General features: G+C 32.6%; 1 protein-coding gene across 1 annotated transcript in view; it reads left to right on the top strand.

Annotated features, from left to right (window-relative positions):
- LOC125661688 (receptor-type tyrosine-protein phosphatase kappa-like) overlaps positions 1-18519 on the top strand; it is a 107500-nt gene that overhangs the window by 199 nt on the left and 88782 nt on the right. The gene's annotated exons all lie outside the window — the stretch shown is intronic.

Below are 18519 nucleotides of genomic sequence, written 5' to 3' on the forward strand. Positions count from 1 at the left end.
GTTTTCAGCTTCTTTCACTGTAATTACTTTAAGAGTTATCGAGGCATTTCTCTTCACGGTTTAATGTCGTCTGCCTTCATCTTGAAGCATGAACTATGTTTGTATAATAGTTCCCCACGCTATGAAGTATCACGTTGCATTACTGTGTTAACAGGCTTTAGGTTTTGAAGTTACACATTTCGTTTTCTTTTTGAAGAATTACACTCTTTGCTTCACTAGCCACGATGATATATAATTTATAGCAAAGATATTAATATACAGAACTGACATAATATGACACCCCTGTAAACAGAACAATATATTTGCCTATGGGAGATAACGAGTTATCATTTAAATGGTAAGCACCTAACAAAATTGACAATTTAACCCTTTAAATTTATATTAAAGATTTCAGCAAGCTGTTGATTTGGTGATGTTAGAGAGCATATTTAAATTTAAGCTAACAGCGAGTGAAGCTCCCGTTGCGAAGATGTCCCTTTAATGATTACAACTGCGAGTCACGTGATTTGTTATTCATCGGCTGAAAAGTGATGGGGATTGACGGGTGCTTTTAAACTCCAAATAAGATTTCTCATTGATCCGTTCGTTTTGTTATTGTTGATGATTGATTGGTTTGTAAGAAGAAAAACATCGAACTAAATGTAACGTCACAGTGCATTACTTACATCAGCTGTGTTAAATATACATAGGTGTGTGTGTCTAATAGAATAGGTCCGCGGTAGCCCTTGCTTGTCGTAAGAAGCGATTAAATGGGGTGGTCCTTCCGATCAGCAATAACCGAGGTCCCATGTCACAACAGGTGTTGCTCAATGGTCATAACTGCCCAACATATGCCTAAATTTTGCAGCCCTTACCGACAATGGTGACGTCTCTATATGAGTGAAATATTCTCGAGAGGGAAGTTAAACGAAATGTATATAATCTAATAACCTGTTATTGGTCACTGCGGGTCCATGCGAATTTTGACCGTTGTAGTCAATAAAGCATTTTAATGTCTTTAGGATTCATTAGGTCACCTGTGGTCATTTTCACAAGATAGATAAGAATTTTGTATTTGCTTTATACTCCACTGAATGCAACTATACCATGAGAAAGAATGCCAGATTTATCGCCTATTCATAAACTAAATTTTGCTCTTTTAGAAATGTATGAATGAGAATTATATAAGAATGACAGCATTTTAAAATTTTCATCTTAATCGTAAGATTTTTTGAGTTATGTCCAAGACATGGTGTTATGTCGGTATCGTTGACATCGATGATATCGTATCGATATCGAATCAATATTGTTAAACAATTCGTTATGACTGTCATAGCTACTATATTTCTATACACTTGTGTATAAATTTCGCTATGTTGCACTAAATGAGAGTTCCCCTTACTGTCGATATCGTCGATATCGACGATATCGTATCGATATCGAATCGTTACCGTTTCAAGATTTTGTTGTGACATTCTACCAACTATATTTCTTCATTGTTGTTTGTCTGTTTATAAATTTAACACTGACTGAGATTCCCTTGTTGTCAATATTGACGATATCGTGTCGATATCAAATCATGATTGTAAAACAAATGGTTGTACATGTCCTTGCCTGCATCATTCTGATAATTGTGCAGATGTTTAGGTACTGTACATTAACAAAGTATCCCTTGCTGTCGATATCGTCGATATCGACGATACCATGTCGACATCGAACCATGATATTTATAAGTTTTTGTGACCATCCTTGCCACTGTTTGTTTTTTTTTTTTTATAGACGTGCATATGTTTAAGCATTCTAAATTGATTAAGTTTTTATTACTGTCGATATCGTCGATATCGACAATATCATGTCGATATCGAATCAGGATTTGTAGTTAGTCTGTATTAGGCGCGTATCCATGAATTTTTATCCAGCCCCCACTTTAACATTTGTATTATTTTTATTGTGACTGGGGAAGACCCCCCCCCCCTCGATAAAATTCATGGATACGCGCCTCATTAATCTTATGAATACAATGTAAGGGAAATACAGTGGAAATTTTTGCTATAACATTTCAATATTTTGGTTTTAATCTTAAAAAACGTTTAGGAGAATGAATACATTGTTTGGAGTTAAATCTAAAAATCTACATGAACCTTGGGCAGAATTCTTAATAAATTCACAAAACACGTTCGATATCGATACAATATCGGAACAGTTTTGTCGATATCGACGATATCGACAAATCACCCATCATCATTTATGATGATTGACTTCAACAACAAAATCCATATAACTATCGATATCGATACGATATCGAAATGATATTGTCGATATCGTGGATATCGACATGATAGTTAGTCTGTGGTAAATTTTCAATATTGATTATTTCACAAATCTCAGTCAATTACAAAAAACTTCATATGGTTGATATCGAAACGATATCGACACGACATTGTCGATGTCGTCGATATCGACATTACACTCGATCTTGGACATGTATGGATTTTTTTGCGAAAAGGGCCACTGATTCATTCAGGTGCCTTACTGGTATTTTGATTGGTTTTGAACTTCTGACGAGATGACCAATTTTCTCTTTTTTACACATCTTTAGAATTAGACGAATAGACACAGTTTTAAAATAAACTTCATATTTCCCCTAGTACATATGGCAAAAAGATAAATGCAACATGTAACATGCGTATAAGCTATATCATTGATGCTTGTGTTCATGCAGAATTAACAATTTATACGGTCAGTGAAATCAAACTAATTATGTGCGACAGTTCTTTGACGCTTTTGTCGATCAGTTCCTTATGTATTCTTTAAGGATTGTATGGGATCATTCACTTTTCGTTATCTTTACTTTTCATTATTCCGTTTATTGAATGAAGATGCAAGGCTCACGGCAGATGTGACAGGTTAACAAGGGAAGGTTACACCCCCTCCCCCCTTAAGCACTTGATCCTATATGTCGCCTTTCTAGATATTTCCATATTTGCACATTTCAATTGTATATTCTCTAAGTTAATCTAGAGATTAATAACGTGTTCCTAATTTTCACTTTTTCTAATAATACCATTTTTTGCATTCGCGTTTTTTTTTTCTTTTCATCTCTTGTCATCTCTTTCGCTTAAACTTCGTACTCCAGGTAGAAAATTTTCTATAATTTGTAAAGAACAAATATCTAATTGTTGTTAAAGGAATAATTTAGTTTTACCTACTGAGACTATATTCTCAGGTGGACTCAAGCTGAGCTATTCTTCATTAAGTTTATAAACTGAACCTGACCTACACTGTACCATGAGTTCGTATAGTCGTATTGCGTTATTTAGATATTAAATGCCAGTTAAACATATCATCTTTTCATCCATTCAAAAGGTGATTCCGTCAGATGAAGCACTTTACCGAATATGTTGACATAAACCTGCTATGGAGTATTGCTTAATGACATGTGGTTAAGATAGATACAGCTGGAACAAACGTTCTACTTCTACAATAATGTTTTGGAAAGTTGAATAGAACTCGCTGCATACATAAATGTATGCATCCTTCTACATGAATGAACTATTTTCACAATGTTAATTCATCTGTTCTGACGTATCACATTTCAGATTAATGCTTCTTACGTTTTTTAATGAGATATATTTCTAATCAGTTATATCATAAGCACGTGCACAGATTACTAAATGCACATTGCTATATAAAGCTTAAATACAGACTTTTTATTGACAATGTATTATGTTTTCGCATGCAATGTAGATTTTTTTGAAATCGGAAGACATTCAGTTGGTATCTAAATTTTACGTGACAAAATTGACATTTACATCGTTTCAAAAATCTGTTCAGAATTCGAAAAATTTATCTGCGAATAAATAAGGTTTTCAGTAATTCCCTGTATCATTTTGTATAATATATGCACGTAAAAACCATGTCGTATTAGTGACACACATCATTTTTATGCCTCTGTAATAAAAATTTAGGAGCATAAAGTATATGGTCTGTCTCTCGGCCTGTCTGCGTGTTGTGTCCACAACCTTTAAACGGTTAAAGTTAGAGCTTTCACATTTCCCATTTGTATCATAGAAATATGTTATATTTAATGATTGCGTAAAATATCAGAAAATCAACCATTCATATTTCGAGAAATACCAGACAATTATACTTTTCATTGGTTTCGTTATAGTATACGTGAAAGAACATGAATATGTACATCTATGCACAAGATAGTTATATATATTCTAATACACAATGCTTTTTTATTGAAGTTGCTTACATTTTCAATCTTGTACAGATATATTAGCACAACAATGGATACTAGTGATCCATAAACTGTTGAGTAATAAATATTCCACATCGCCATTTTTCATATCCACCCTCCGAGAAGTAAATAAAATCAAACAAAAGTATCGAACTGAAACTGAAAATAAATCAAAATAAGAAAGAGTGGGTGATGTTGCTCATAAAATGTATTCAAATAGTTTCTTTCGTAATTGGACTCAATCTACTTATGGATGCAGAGATGTTTAAGAAAATGTGGTAAAACATTCCATGAATAGCGGATGCCCCTATAAAGCATTATTTTTGGTACGTGAAGAGAATTAGTAGTGCTGTCTTGTAGATCCTTTCTTTACTATATGTAGAATTTGAAAGCTGGAGGATCTATTCTGCAAAGCACTGTGAACATTCTGAAATTTTACACATGCTCGCATAAAGAATATGTTACAGCGAAAATCCACGATTGCAACATTCTTCTGGTCTGCTGTTTTACTTTCATTTCTTCTCATTGTGGGGGGAAATTAATCCACTGGGTAGAATATTTTACCAAACTATATCGCTATGCTGTTAGCACAATTAGAATGTATGCCTGGCGAATTTAAATTGTCAAAGGCTATATCAGTTTACAAGGTACAGTAAAGTAATCTTAAAAGGCACGAAATGGGATATGTTCACACACTTTGTAACAGGGGAGGGGAAAGCAATGCGAACAACATGATACACACTTAATTTCCGAAGCATGGACCTAATACATGTAATATCTTAATGGGAGATTATACGTTGTGGTACAAGCGTGTGTGAGTGAAGCAAGCGATATTAAGTCTGCTAGAAATAGAGACGATAAAGTCAAGCTAGTCCTACATATTTCCTGCTGAATAAGAACGTTTATGCCACGACCATAATTTCACTTCACAGATGTGATATTACAATAAACAGTATCGCGTATACCTTGTTATGCCCATTTTGTGTATGTTAAAAACTCTAATTAGCACATTTGCGAAAAAATATATGTCTTACTATAAAGGAACATAAGTACAATTTAGTAGAAAAACATCTTACATTTCAGTATTATACTTCATTAATGTTGGTTACTATGCACTATTAAATTTGAATGCAATAACATTAAAGAAAATATTCAATTCTTTTTCCCTTAAAACTAATAGCGTTTCCAATTGAGATTTTGTTGAAAGGATTTCTACCCAACTATTTATTTCGTTAGAAATATATGTACATCGATTAGGTTTTTTAACTGTTAGTGTGCACTGCTGTAATCAGTGAGAGTATATAGCTCTCAGCAATTAAACTTTACTAATCCATCTCCAACTGTATCTGTACTTCTTGTTTAGGTCAGTGAATTTATCTTAATTGATGTGCAAATACAGTATGTCCATGCAATTACAGGTATGTGTTTTAGTGTTTGCATTCCTTACGGAAACCGAAAATAGTAGTTTTACTTCAACAAAATTATCAATATTTCCATCTCATCCTTGATTATTGTTATCATTTACAAGGTACCAAAGAATGTCAAAATTTGCAAAAATTAAGAGTATAATAGCACATGCTGATAGCGAAGTTTTAGGGACAAAAATTATCCATACAAGTACGTCATTATATTCGATACGTTAATAATATATTTTAATGCTACAGGAAATAGATCAGTTCGCTGTCAGCGTGGATTTCTCATAAGCGTGTTCTCTGTAACTGTCCTTTAATGTACCGTGTCTTTGAGGAAATAGTATTGCTTCAGAATAAATGTATGATTTTAAATCTGATAATTAACATTTGCTTTAATTTTACACAGACAACATTGCCTTCTACAAACCTGCATGGCAACGCAGTCAATATAACCCAGGTGACGCTAGATTTAATGCAAGTAATGCTGTAGATGGACTCAAATCTGACCTCAGCGCCTGGGGAGGACAGTGTGTCGTATCAAATATTCAACAACAGACAGCCATATGGAGAGTGGACCTAGAGAACATCCTCAGTATTCGTCACATTACCATTTATTACAGGACGGACAATAGTGCATGGGGTAAACTACTTAGCCATTCGTTTTTATGTTTTGAGAACGTTATTTTTTGCTTAAATGCATGTGTAATCAACTTGATTAATGCTTACATGGGCATGCACACGATTGGAGTTGAAAATAGTCAAACTTTATTTTTCCACTTTTAATGTTAAGATTGCTTAACTATTTATAATGGAGACAAAAATCTCAATGTTATTTATTACTTGTCGAGGTACATGGGAGATACAGAGCTAAAAAAAACATTGAATATGATCTGAACAATGTTTGTGTCATGTTTTTGTTTTCATAGGTAATATATAATAGAAAAATTTAGTTTAAAGCAGATTTTGTTTTTCAATTTACAAGTTAATTCTAAACAAAATTAAACACGTTCTCTACAACCCAGTAGCTAAGTACTTCGTTACTAGCTTGAAAATACGGATGCATATTTCATTGCTGTGATAAAATTTGGGAATTCATTTCAAAATAAAGGATAGTCTCCTTCATGTATAACTCTGATTCTTAGACGAATCTGGCTCCAGTCTTTGGCACTGTTTTGCATTTTAGTTCTTACAAGTTTATTGTCATTTCTGATTTCCAAAATGTTGGCTTGAGCACCACTGAAGAGACATTATTTTTCGAAATGTGCATCTGGTACATCAACATTACATAATGACCCCTCGTCGAGGCCTCTGCTGGTGGACTGTTAGCTAAGTACTTCGTTACTAGCTTGAAAATACGGATGTATATTTAATTGCTGTGATAAAATTTAGCAATTTATTTCAAAATTAAGGAATATCTCCTCCATGCATAATTCCGATCCTTAGATGAATTTGGCTGCAGTCTTTGGCACTGTGTTTTTCCGTTTAGTTTTTATAATTGTATTGTTATTTTGGATTTCCAAAACATTCGGCTTGAGCATCATTGAAGAGACATTATTTGTCGAAATGCGCATCTGGTGCATCAAAATTTGTGCCGTATAAGTTTTACATTTCTAGTACTTGTCACATTTCATTTTGTTTTAAACATGCTGTTTCTATTAAATAATCTATAATTATGTAAAGAAAAATATTGCACGAGCCTTGTTTACATAACACACAATTGTGAGTGCTGTATCTCACTTGTAACTCAACAACTGATATTAAAATTTTGCTTGACCTTTAAAAATGGTTTAGTTAAGAATTATAAACAATAAAAAAGGGAAAATAAGATTTGAAAAATATCATCACAAACAGCGTCTATATCCCTTTAAAACAATTTTGCACTTTCCTTGCATAGGAGTTTTTAGATAAGTATATAATTTAATGATAGGTATTTTTTTTTAATCTAAATTTAATATTGAAAGATGAAGTGTGAAAATTCATTGCCATTTAGTATGGTCGCAAAGTTCTATCTTTAATCGCATTAGTAAATTCAGATGTCTAATCGAGGTATCTAAGTTTACATACACCAGCTAGTTTCACTATTTTTTTCACTTAGCGTAGTTTCAGTTATTACACTGTAGCAACATATGCATTGCCGGTTCACTATTCTAAAGTCGGCTTTGTATATCTATGTTTGAATAATACTGGTCGTTGGAATTCAAATTTAGTTTTAAGGTTGTTGCATTAGGAATAACAAGAGTACAGTAAATGATAAACCATACGCCCGTCGGACAGAGCTGACAAAATGTTCACTGCATAAATTCAAGTGAAAGAATAATAAATACTGCGTATGAGTACAGTATGTGTATAATCAAGATAAACTGTAAACGTCACTCTACCACAATGAGTGCACACATATAACGAGAGTTGATATTCAACTCATTGGACAGCTCTAATAGAGGACAGGACCATTTGAATAGGGGCATTAGATATGGCACAGGTACATACAATATACATATATACATATATATACATATACATACATATGCACAGACACAAAATATACATATAGTAACAGTAGTAACAATGTTTAGATTTTATGTTAAACAAATTAATATAAAAAATTTCAAACAAAGAAATGTCATAATATAATTAAAGCTTGGATACAAAATTTTGAAGAAAAAAAATGGTCTTGAGTTCTATGTAGAACTGTTACAACTTAACATTGTGATCTTAAGTATTTCTTGATGGTACGGATTGTAAAATCACCTGTTTCATCAACCTCTACAACTCTATAATACATCTTACGTTTAAAGATTCTAAATGCAATAGGAGAGAGAAAGTAGTTGTATATCTTCATCAATTCAGTATTATCTAAATAAATCTCAACAACAGCATGTTTTTAAAAATATATTAAATTAATACAGATACTTGCGATCCTCCATATATGGTGTACATTAATATTGTACAAAATGAGACGTTTTGTGTTTTCGATTTCATTGCTATACAGTTTACACTTATTTGTAACAGTGTTGCTCAAATTGCTAATAAGGGGATTATTACTCTATCAGCTATGTATTAGTTTATGATTAAACTCTGCTAAGGATTTGTCAACAATCATTTAACTTTCAATGAAAATATTGATTTCCATTCTTTTTATCTGTTATTTGAAACTCTCTACTTAACTTTTTAAACGATTGTTATTTACAATTTATGTTTTAATAAAGTAGAGTAAAAATTAGTTTTAAGTGGTAACCATAATTTTTATCGACATTTTTGGGGTTTATATGTAAAACTTATACGGTACCAATTCTGATGCACCATTTTATATCTGAGTTTATTTTTGTTGTTGAAAATATGTCGTATCATATTATGGTCACATAGCCAGTTCATTTTTTCCACAAGACAATCATAACTGTGTTTACCTGATTTTGATAACCCATCCTCAGTAGAACTATCTTTTACATATAGAATTCCACAACGAAATGTAGTATAATTTTGTTAAAACATCACATTTTCAAATTCAAATTTATAAATACAATTACCCGGTTCAACACTGAAAGAATAGTATCCATACGTTCCGTGCAAATTACCATACCTTTTATGATAATGTTCCATGTTTCACCCTTCTCACAAATTATTATTGGTACACCCCAAGTTTAAGCTTCTTCGTTGGGTAATCATGAAATTCCATTTATAGTTATTAAACCAAAGGTATGGGTCAGAAGAAACCCTTAGTATAGAGCATCAGAATTTACTAACAAAAGAAAATGAAATAATTCATGATTTATTTACAATTAATAATTGATAGAAACTTGTAACAATAGCAAAATACTAATTTACGGTAGTTGAATAATAAATCGAAACAGACAAAAAATAATAATCCAAAAATCGTAATTCCCAGTATAAAAATCCAAATGAATAGAAAAGTGTCTAGCGAGAGCTTTTTTATCACAAGAATTTCAGTGTATACATACTAGAAATGAATTTTTAGTACAATGTTGAAAGATCACGATGCAGTCATTACTTAATCGTTCTACTAAAAATAGCTTGAGGCTCTAGAACAATCTAGGTCACAGGTGTCAATTTTGATTCAAAGAAACCAAATGAGACTCTGAAACACTCCAGGTCAACCCAGTGTTAACAGTAGTATACAACACCGATAATTATCTATCATTAGTAGCACGAGCGTCGCGTTTCCTGGGTACGGTGTTTCAGTTACCAGAACAACCACACACACAAGTTTGGATAACTTGAGCGACCAACAAACCTATGAATTCATACGTACCGGTAGAGCGATATAAATATTACTCTCTCTCTCTCTCTCTCTCTCTCTCTCTCTCTCTCTCTGTCTCTCTGTCTCTCTCTCTCTCTCTCTCTCTCTCTCTCTCTCTCTCTGAAGACATCACATTTAACCATATCTCCATAGCAACCGATACTCACTAGCAAGAAACATAAAATTTCAAATTGTACTATTTAACTTCATTGAAGTGAGAATTTAATGTAAATAAATTACAATAAAATTCTCTTCTGACATGTTGAACCCACTGAAAACATAGATTTAACCATGTTTCCAACATAAATTGTCCATAGCAGCACGCCTAAGATTTCAATTTGTATAATACAATTGCACAGAAATGAGAGTATAACACAACAATATCACTATATAATTCTCTATTGACATGCACTCTATGTCAAAGTCTTTGGAATAATTTTACATTCATGTTAAAATTTGTAGTTTACAATACATACCCACAATTACACTTTGTAAAATGATCAGATCTACATGTAAATAAGCATATATCCAAACTTTTCAGAAAACTAATATAACTAAATGTTTACAGCTTTATTCTCTATTATAGTATCTATGGAAACCACATTTATCTTAGCAAAATGCATTAAAATGAAATGTAATAGCATTTTATAATAAATTCCTGTCAAGAATCACCATACACATAATACGTATACAAAAACTTGATCAAAATTCCGGTGTGTTAATATCAATTGTGAGTAAATACTAAAAGCAAGCACATGAAAATAAATTACTTCTTGGAGTTTCTGTCAGAAGATTCCTTGTAGAACTGAACTATCAATGTGTCATTTTGTGGTGATAGCAATGATGTGGAGAGGTATCAATAATTCATTAGATGTCAGTCTGATTCGTTACTAGCTTGAAAATACGGATGTATATTTAATTGGTGTTGTAAAATTTAGAAATTCATTTCAAAATTAAGGATTATCTCCCTTATGCATAGCTCTTATCCTTGGACGAATTTGGCTCCGCTTGTTTGGCACGCTGTTTTTGGCTATATTTAGATCTAAAACTTCATAGTTATTTCGAATTTCAAACATTTCGGTTGAGCATCACTGAAGATACATTATTTGTCGAAATGCGCATCTGAAACCGAAATATTTGTCCAATTTTATGGCTAAAACGATATGATAATGAGTATAGGGTCTGATTTTAAATAAACTGATTATATGTGAGTTTAAAATCATGGTTTTATTATATAAATATATACTTCAAAACACACCAATAATATACACAGAAGTAAAAAGAATCCAGCTGCTACATTGTATATTCTTCAAAAGGTATGAATGAAATTCAACCACTATGGTCCAACAGTGAGCATTATTTCATAAGAAAAGATATGGTAAATATTATTTGTGTATGTGCTTCATATATGATAAAAAGGTACATATTCTCTCCCTAGAATTAGCATGTTCTCATTTACAAGTTGCTAAACTTTCTTTGACTAAGAGGGCGTGAGGCAATAGAGAACTTCTTATACAGCTGTTGAGACCTTACTTTTCAAAGATTTGAGGATTCAGATCACCCACATTCTTCCTGATTTGGAATTGGATGGGACTAAGTCTCCCCTCACCAATAATGTTAAGCGCGTCATTGATATCTGATGAGGGGTCCCTGTCAATATAATTTTCAACACTCCATGATGATACTTGCGATACAGAACTATATAAAAATGAAAACATACAGAGCTCTTTTATAATTCATGAACTTCAGAAGTACATGAAATTTAAAGTTTTAAAGATCACGGGGTCCGAATTATGATATTTCAACATGGGACAATGCTGTTACACATTTTTATATAAATGGCATTCATTTAGCTTACTTTTACGATCATGTTTATAAACTCTATATGTAAGTTTACTTAAGAAGATGGGGTACATGTACTTTAAAGTACACAGCATATGTCAAAGAACAATACTGTTGAATTTCTATTTCACAAACTATCAGAAACAAAAGGCACATGGGCCACATCGTTCACCTTCGCCCTATTTAAAGATTGTTCCTATATATTCCCATGTAAAACTTTGATCCATATTGCGGTCCCAAACTATTGCCAGGGGACACGATTTTTAAAAACTTGAATTTGCACTATGTCAGAAAATATCAACTTTCATGTCAATGTAATCTTGTTTTGCTCAATGGTTTTTAAATTTTTTTCAAAGATTTTCCCTATATATCTGTATGTAAAACTTTGATCCCCTATTGTAACCCCATCCTACCCCTGTGGGCCAAGATTTTTAAAAACTTGTATTTGCACTATATCGGGAAGCTTTCATGTAAATTGCAGCTCTTCTCGCCCAGTGGTTTTTGAGAATATTTTTAATTTACCCCACACTATTTTTGCAATTATCTCCCCTTTGAAGGGGACATGGCTCTTCATTTGATCAAACCTGAAAGCCCTTTACCCAAGGATGATTTTTGTCACGTTTGGTTGAAATTAATCAGGTGGTTCTAAAGAAGAATTCGAAAAATGTTAAGTCTACAGACAGACAGACAGACGACGGACAACAGGCGATCAAAAAAGCTCGCTTGAGCTTTCAGTTCAGGTGAGCTAAAATGTTTAATGTACAATATTATAAAGAAAAAAAAATTATTTCAGGTATACTGACAGTTCTCTAAAATCAGACTGTGTCACTGACTGTGATGATTGTACATGTGCAATCTGGGGAAAAGAAAATATTCTTGTGTATTCAAGACCACGCAATCCATCTCGATCATTTTGAATAACTGATATATAAATTGTCAAATTCAAGAGTCCATGCATTTTATATAAATTTCACATGCTTTTAAAATACCTTTTATAAATTGTGAACTTTAATACTCACAATGTAACATCATTAGAAAGTCAGTTTGCATAATTAGTAAAATATTGACCCCTCCCTCATATCAATTTTGTTTTCTTTATAATCTTTATAATAGAAGTAAAAAAAAAAAAAGAAACCCATGTAACTATGCTTACTCTTTCATTTTCAAATTACTCACTGTGTTGATGGGTTATATTCCATCTGCAATTTCTTTTGTTCACTGTTAAATATACATGTATAGCAAATATAAGTAATTACAAATAGTGGAATTAGAGTCCTACAGTCCGTTAATGAACTGTAAATAAATGTGTGGTATACCTTATTAAGTAGGATTGGAATAGAACTTTCGCATACCTGATTAAGGACACGTTAGAACTTTCCAAGACCTTTGCAATGTGAGGTTAACAAGTATTGTATACGGCTAGAAATTGTTTTTATCAAACTTAGATACATACCTATTGCTTTTCCCACCCCCAACCATTTCATAAAGCAGTTTTGCAAATTTGCATGCTCACTTAGATAAACAGACATTACATTTTCCCCGCAAACATGAGTTGGGCTAAAATGAAATATTGTATGTACACTGTTTTCGGTTTCCCAACCATATTTACTTTTTCGCTGCTTCAACCCTTTAGAATTTTTTGAAAATATATATAAATAAATCTCTAATTTTAAAAAGTGGATTTTTTTTTTAACACGTTTGAGTTTCTCTGATTTACATGTTGACTACTATTGCTCATCAAACTATTTCAAAAGTAATTGTAATGTATATAGAAACTAAGATTTCAAATAAAATGTTTCAATAAAATATAAAATGCTTTACCTACATTCTAGTAACTAATTTCATGGAGAGTGAAATAGGAAATCAACTTTTTTTTTATTAGAAATTAGAATTGTTAATATGTACTTTATCAATGATGAATTTCCCTCCATAATTTGATCTATCAAAACAATACTTAGATAGATATTTTATTGAATGTAGACATTAACGGCAAACTGACAACTCAACTGTTTGACAAACGGGATGATTTCAGCTTCTTCATCGTCAACTTTCCATATTTATGTAGAAATATTCCATTATCACCTGTATATGGTGTTTACATATATCAACTGATTCGATATGCAAGAGCTTGTTCTGGGTATAGTAGGTTTTAAATCGAGGTAAGCTACTGACAAACAAGTTGATGGTACAGGGAATTCAACAGTCTCGATTGAAGTCAGCATTCCGCAAATTATATGGTCGTTATAACAATCTACTTCGTCAATACAAGCTCGTATTGGGTCAAATGCTGTCTGACGTGTTTCATATCGATTGTTAAGCCGTTCTTGACACACTGATTTTGACTACGGATAACTCCGTTTACCTGATCAGGATATAGGGCTCACGGCGGGTGTGACCGGTCAACAGGGGATGCTTACTCCTCCTAGGCACCTGATCCCACCTTTGGTGTGTCCAGGGGTCCGTGTTTGCCTAACTATCTATTTTTTATTGCATATAGGAGTTATGAGATTGATCGCTGTTCGTTATCTTCACCTTGCATCTCCTAAACAAAGAAAAGATATTCGAGGGAGTTTTGGGACATACATGTATTCACTAATTTAATTCAGGAATTTTTTAAATGTCAAAATGGTGTAGATCATAAATCTGACACGTTGAAAAGTTTCATTTCCATAAAAGAGTAAAGTTATCGATAACAAAAATTCTTACTAACTAGAGAATAGATTTTTAAACATAGAAAAATCGAGATACCTAAAATAAATACAATAATTTAATTGATAACGCAATATCGAAATTTAATTTCAGGACATTGGGCTCTCAAAGATTATATCTAAAGGACGTTTACTAGTATCATGGTTAAGAATGGCAAATTAATAAAACACGTTAATTGGTGATAACCACAGTAGACCTTTAAAAGATTCTCAAAATACACATTCAGTGAAAAATAGAAAACGAAAGAAAATAGCAAAGATAATACATCACAGATGAGCTTGATTAAACTAATTCAAACGAATACATGGGAACACATCACAAATAGGCTAAATGAAACATGGAAACAACAGGCCTCAACAGATTTAATTATCTAAATAAATCATTATTTATCTTATTAAGCAGTCTTCTATAACATGTAGCAAAATATAAATTATCTAACCAGGCAATGAACATCAAAACATACTGTATTATTTTTTAAAGTAAGGGACCGGCCAATATTTATTGGGGGTTGGTACCAGTGCATTCCATAATTTACCATTTTCAAAACCCTAGGTCATATCTTCTAAGAATACAATAAATAAGTTGCTGTCCTATATCAGAGGTAAAGTTTTAAAAAGTGTGAAAAAGTGTATGTCCTATCTTATAGATAAACATGCATGCTCAAATAACAAATATACGTCATTATTGTTGTTACAGATCACATACTTTGCGGCAATTTGTCCAGTGAAGTTACATATCTCATTATTTTTAACTTACTATTTTCTTTTGTGAAATTGTTGTTTAAATTTTTAAGTGTTACATTTTGCCTATTTTTCAATTACTGCTTTACTGAATTTACTCTCATATACATACAAGTATTTTTGACATCTCGGTATTCTCTATCAGATTATCAAATGTGTTTAGATAGATTCCAGTCTGTATCCCTCAAGTTATGACCTACATGACATACCACTTTTATTTTCTGTGATTTAAGCCCATACTCCATTATAAACTTGCGTGCAATTTTTCTAATTTTAATCACAGATAAATATATTTTTTTGTATTTTTGATTACATGTTTTAACATCAAAATTTTTAAAAAATCCAGTATTTTATTGCAAATTATCTCTAGCATATTCAACTTGGACATGAAATAAAGCATGCACACAATTCAGTATTATTGCTTGTAAGATCTATATAAATTCTGGGATTTGAATTAAGATTTGTGAATGTTTGAAATACTTTTTAATTCTTTTTTCATTGATACTATTAATATACCTTGCTCTTTGCAATAACAAAAATATTGTGTGTTCTATCGTATTTTGCACTGGTCCCAAATCCCCAATGAACAATTATGTTTGCAAGAATCTAATCGCATAACACAATGCTTAGTGTATGTAATAACTTATCCGATTGGCAAATATATTCCCCATGAGACCGGCAAGCGTATATATAACTTGCCCTCAAAGAAATGGGTCCACCAGCTTTACAAGTCCCACCACTGTGAGTAGGACAGACACATGTCGTTTTCCTCTTCCAGTTTAATCCAAGATAATTGCAATGGTAAGTGCTTTAAATCCAAAGTGCTTGGAGCAGGTATATAACCAAAAATAAGCATACTATGAAATATAAATACATATCGACAGTCGTCAGTGAATTACCGGGGTTACATGCATTTTGATAAGACTATACAAGTCAGAAGTTATTAAACTTTTTTTTAGAAACGTAGAAATACATTTAGAATTTGTATCTATAGGTGTTATAACTTTTATGTGAGTGATGAGATTGATCACTGTTCGTTATCTTCACTTTTCATCTAAGAAATGCATACCTTGCTATATACATACTCGTATATGTTGCAGAGACACATGGACTTACGCAATATAAAAATATTCTTAAACACTAAATTAATATCACTAATGTTGATAACAATTTACGCGATGGAATGTGTATAATTTAGCAAAATTAAAACGAATGACTAACGGGAAATTTTGATTAATTATAACGCGATGAAAAATAACACAGATCAAAGCTACCCTACTGGTAATTACAGCCTACGAAAGAAATAACCAATGTTTAGCAAATTCAATACTGAAAGTAAAATAGTCGCTAAACGTTATGTTTATTAAAATAAACCCAACCAATGGTCGTTGAAACCTTTTGAGATCGGTTCCGTTCAAATCGCTTCGTCTTTAAAACATTGCATCATTAACTATAAAACCAACTGCAACTCAACACAATGATATCAAGAACTACCACTACATTGGTGTCAAAGAATACCCTTAAATATTCGCTAAAGTCTCGTGTTACGTTTTCAAAGGTAGCTTAAGATGTATGTTAGGTAGCCAGTTGTTTGAATTTACCTCAGTTCATTTCTAAGCCTACAATAATGTTCATGTACACTAATATCGCCACAAATCTTCTAGTGAAATGTTTTAGACGAAATCACCCAATTTTGCTTAAGTATTCAAATAGGTTTGATTATAAAACGATACTCACGGCTTTCGTTAACCTGGTCTCCATTCCCGACACTATGTTTTACATGTTTCTATTGAGAACTGGCAATATTAAGCTTTCATAACACATCAGGATTACTTTTAAATACTCAAGAGATTATTCTTTGTCTTGAAGAATTATACATTTTCATTTCATATTAATGCTAAATGAAAACCAAATGCATTTCCTGTATTTGATCTGAAGAATAGACACATAACTTATATATATATATATATATATATATATATATATATATATGTGTGTGTGTGTGTGTGTGTGTGTGTGTGTGTGTGTGTGTGTGTGTGTGTGTGTGTGTGTGTGTGTGTGTGTGTGTGTGTTTGTAAGCCCTGTCAATTGAACCAGTGAATAAGAAGGCACACGTGTAAATCAACACGGGGTCGGTCAAAGGAACACGAAAATGGTGGTGTTCAGTTGGATTTTTATAAAAATCAGCATAAAATCATTAAATAGTTCATCTACCATCAAAATCCTGAAGTGTTTACTTAACAGGATTTATGAGATGTGTGTAACAGGTGTGTAAAGATTTAGCACTCGTCCATCTTTTTTCCTTGCGAGCATGGCTTACACACTTTCGAAGTGCGCATGCTCTGTTTTGAATGACGTAATTTGTGATGTCATCATAATGGAGTTTTCCAGGGAAAGAAGTTGGCCCATCTGAGGTAAGTAAACACGGTTGAAAGAAAATTTTTGCATATTAACAATGAGTTTTTTATTAGATAGACTGATTAAATGGTGTTTCATACCGATCGTGTTATGTACAAGCGACAGAGTACCCGAGTTACTGAAAATTCCGATGATGAAAGTGATATATCTAGTACGTGAACTGTTTGGGTTTTTTTCTAAAATTTAATCTTTGCAGTTAATGTACTCTGTATACTAAAAATTCATATTGATTTTGGATAGAATTTCACATTTAAAAACAAATAGATATGCGCCAAGTCCTTAGGAATCAACCCCACCCCCACCCCTCCACACGGGACTTTTTTTTTGGATGATTGGACCGTATCCCCCTTTTCATCTGTCTCCCTACTTTGAAGTTTTTTTCCCAACGCCATGACATAAATAGATAAATAAATAAAATGCAAAAATAAAAACGAAAGATATATATGTATTCGGATTGGCATGTTCCACTTTGTCCGGGTTGAAATCCCCGAGGATGCAAATGTACATTACGCCGCACTGTTTGCAGTACGTGCATGGTACAGGTGTACCGCATAGGTATGTAGCTACTAAGACTATAAACCAAACAGAATATCATATGTAAAACTATTACTCTGAATGCATTTTACTTGTTTACAATGTAGCCTGTCGGGGTGTGGTGCATGTCACACGCGTTGTTTACACGTGCACTTTAGGTGGCAGTGGAGGAAATTCGAACCATGTATGGATTATTGTCTCCTGATAACTTTGGCAGTTAACTTTTGATTTCAATCTACTTTTTAAGAATAATATAACCCTCGCTAATCATTGCCAACCTGCATTTCGATCTTGGCAGAATGATCTTCAGCTACAATTAAAAATTAAGGGGTGATGTTGTGTACTGAGTTTTTCTTGATTGTTTATATCTGTGACTGTTTATGT

The sequence above is a fragment of the Ostrea edulis genome, chromosome 8, assembly GCF_947568905.1.
Source record: "Ostrea edulis chromosome 8, xbOstEdul1.1, whole genome shotgun sequence".
Lineage (NCBI taxonomy): Eukaryota > Metazoa > Mollusca > Bivalvia > Ostreida > Ostreidae > Ostrea > Ostrea edulis.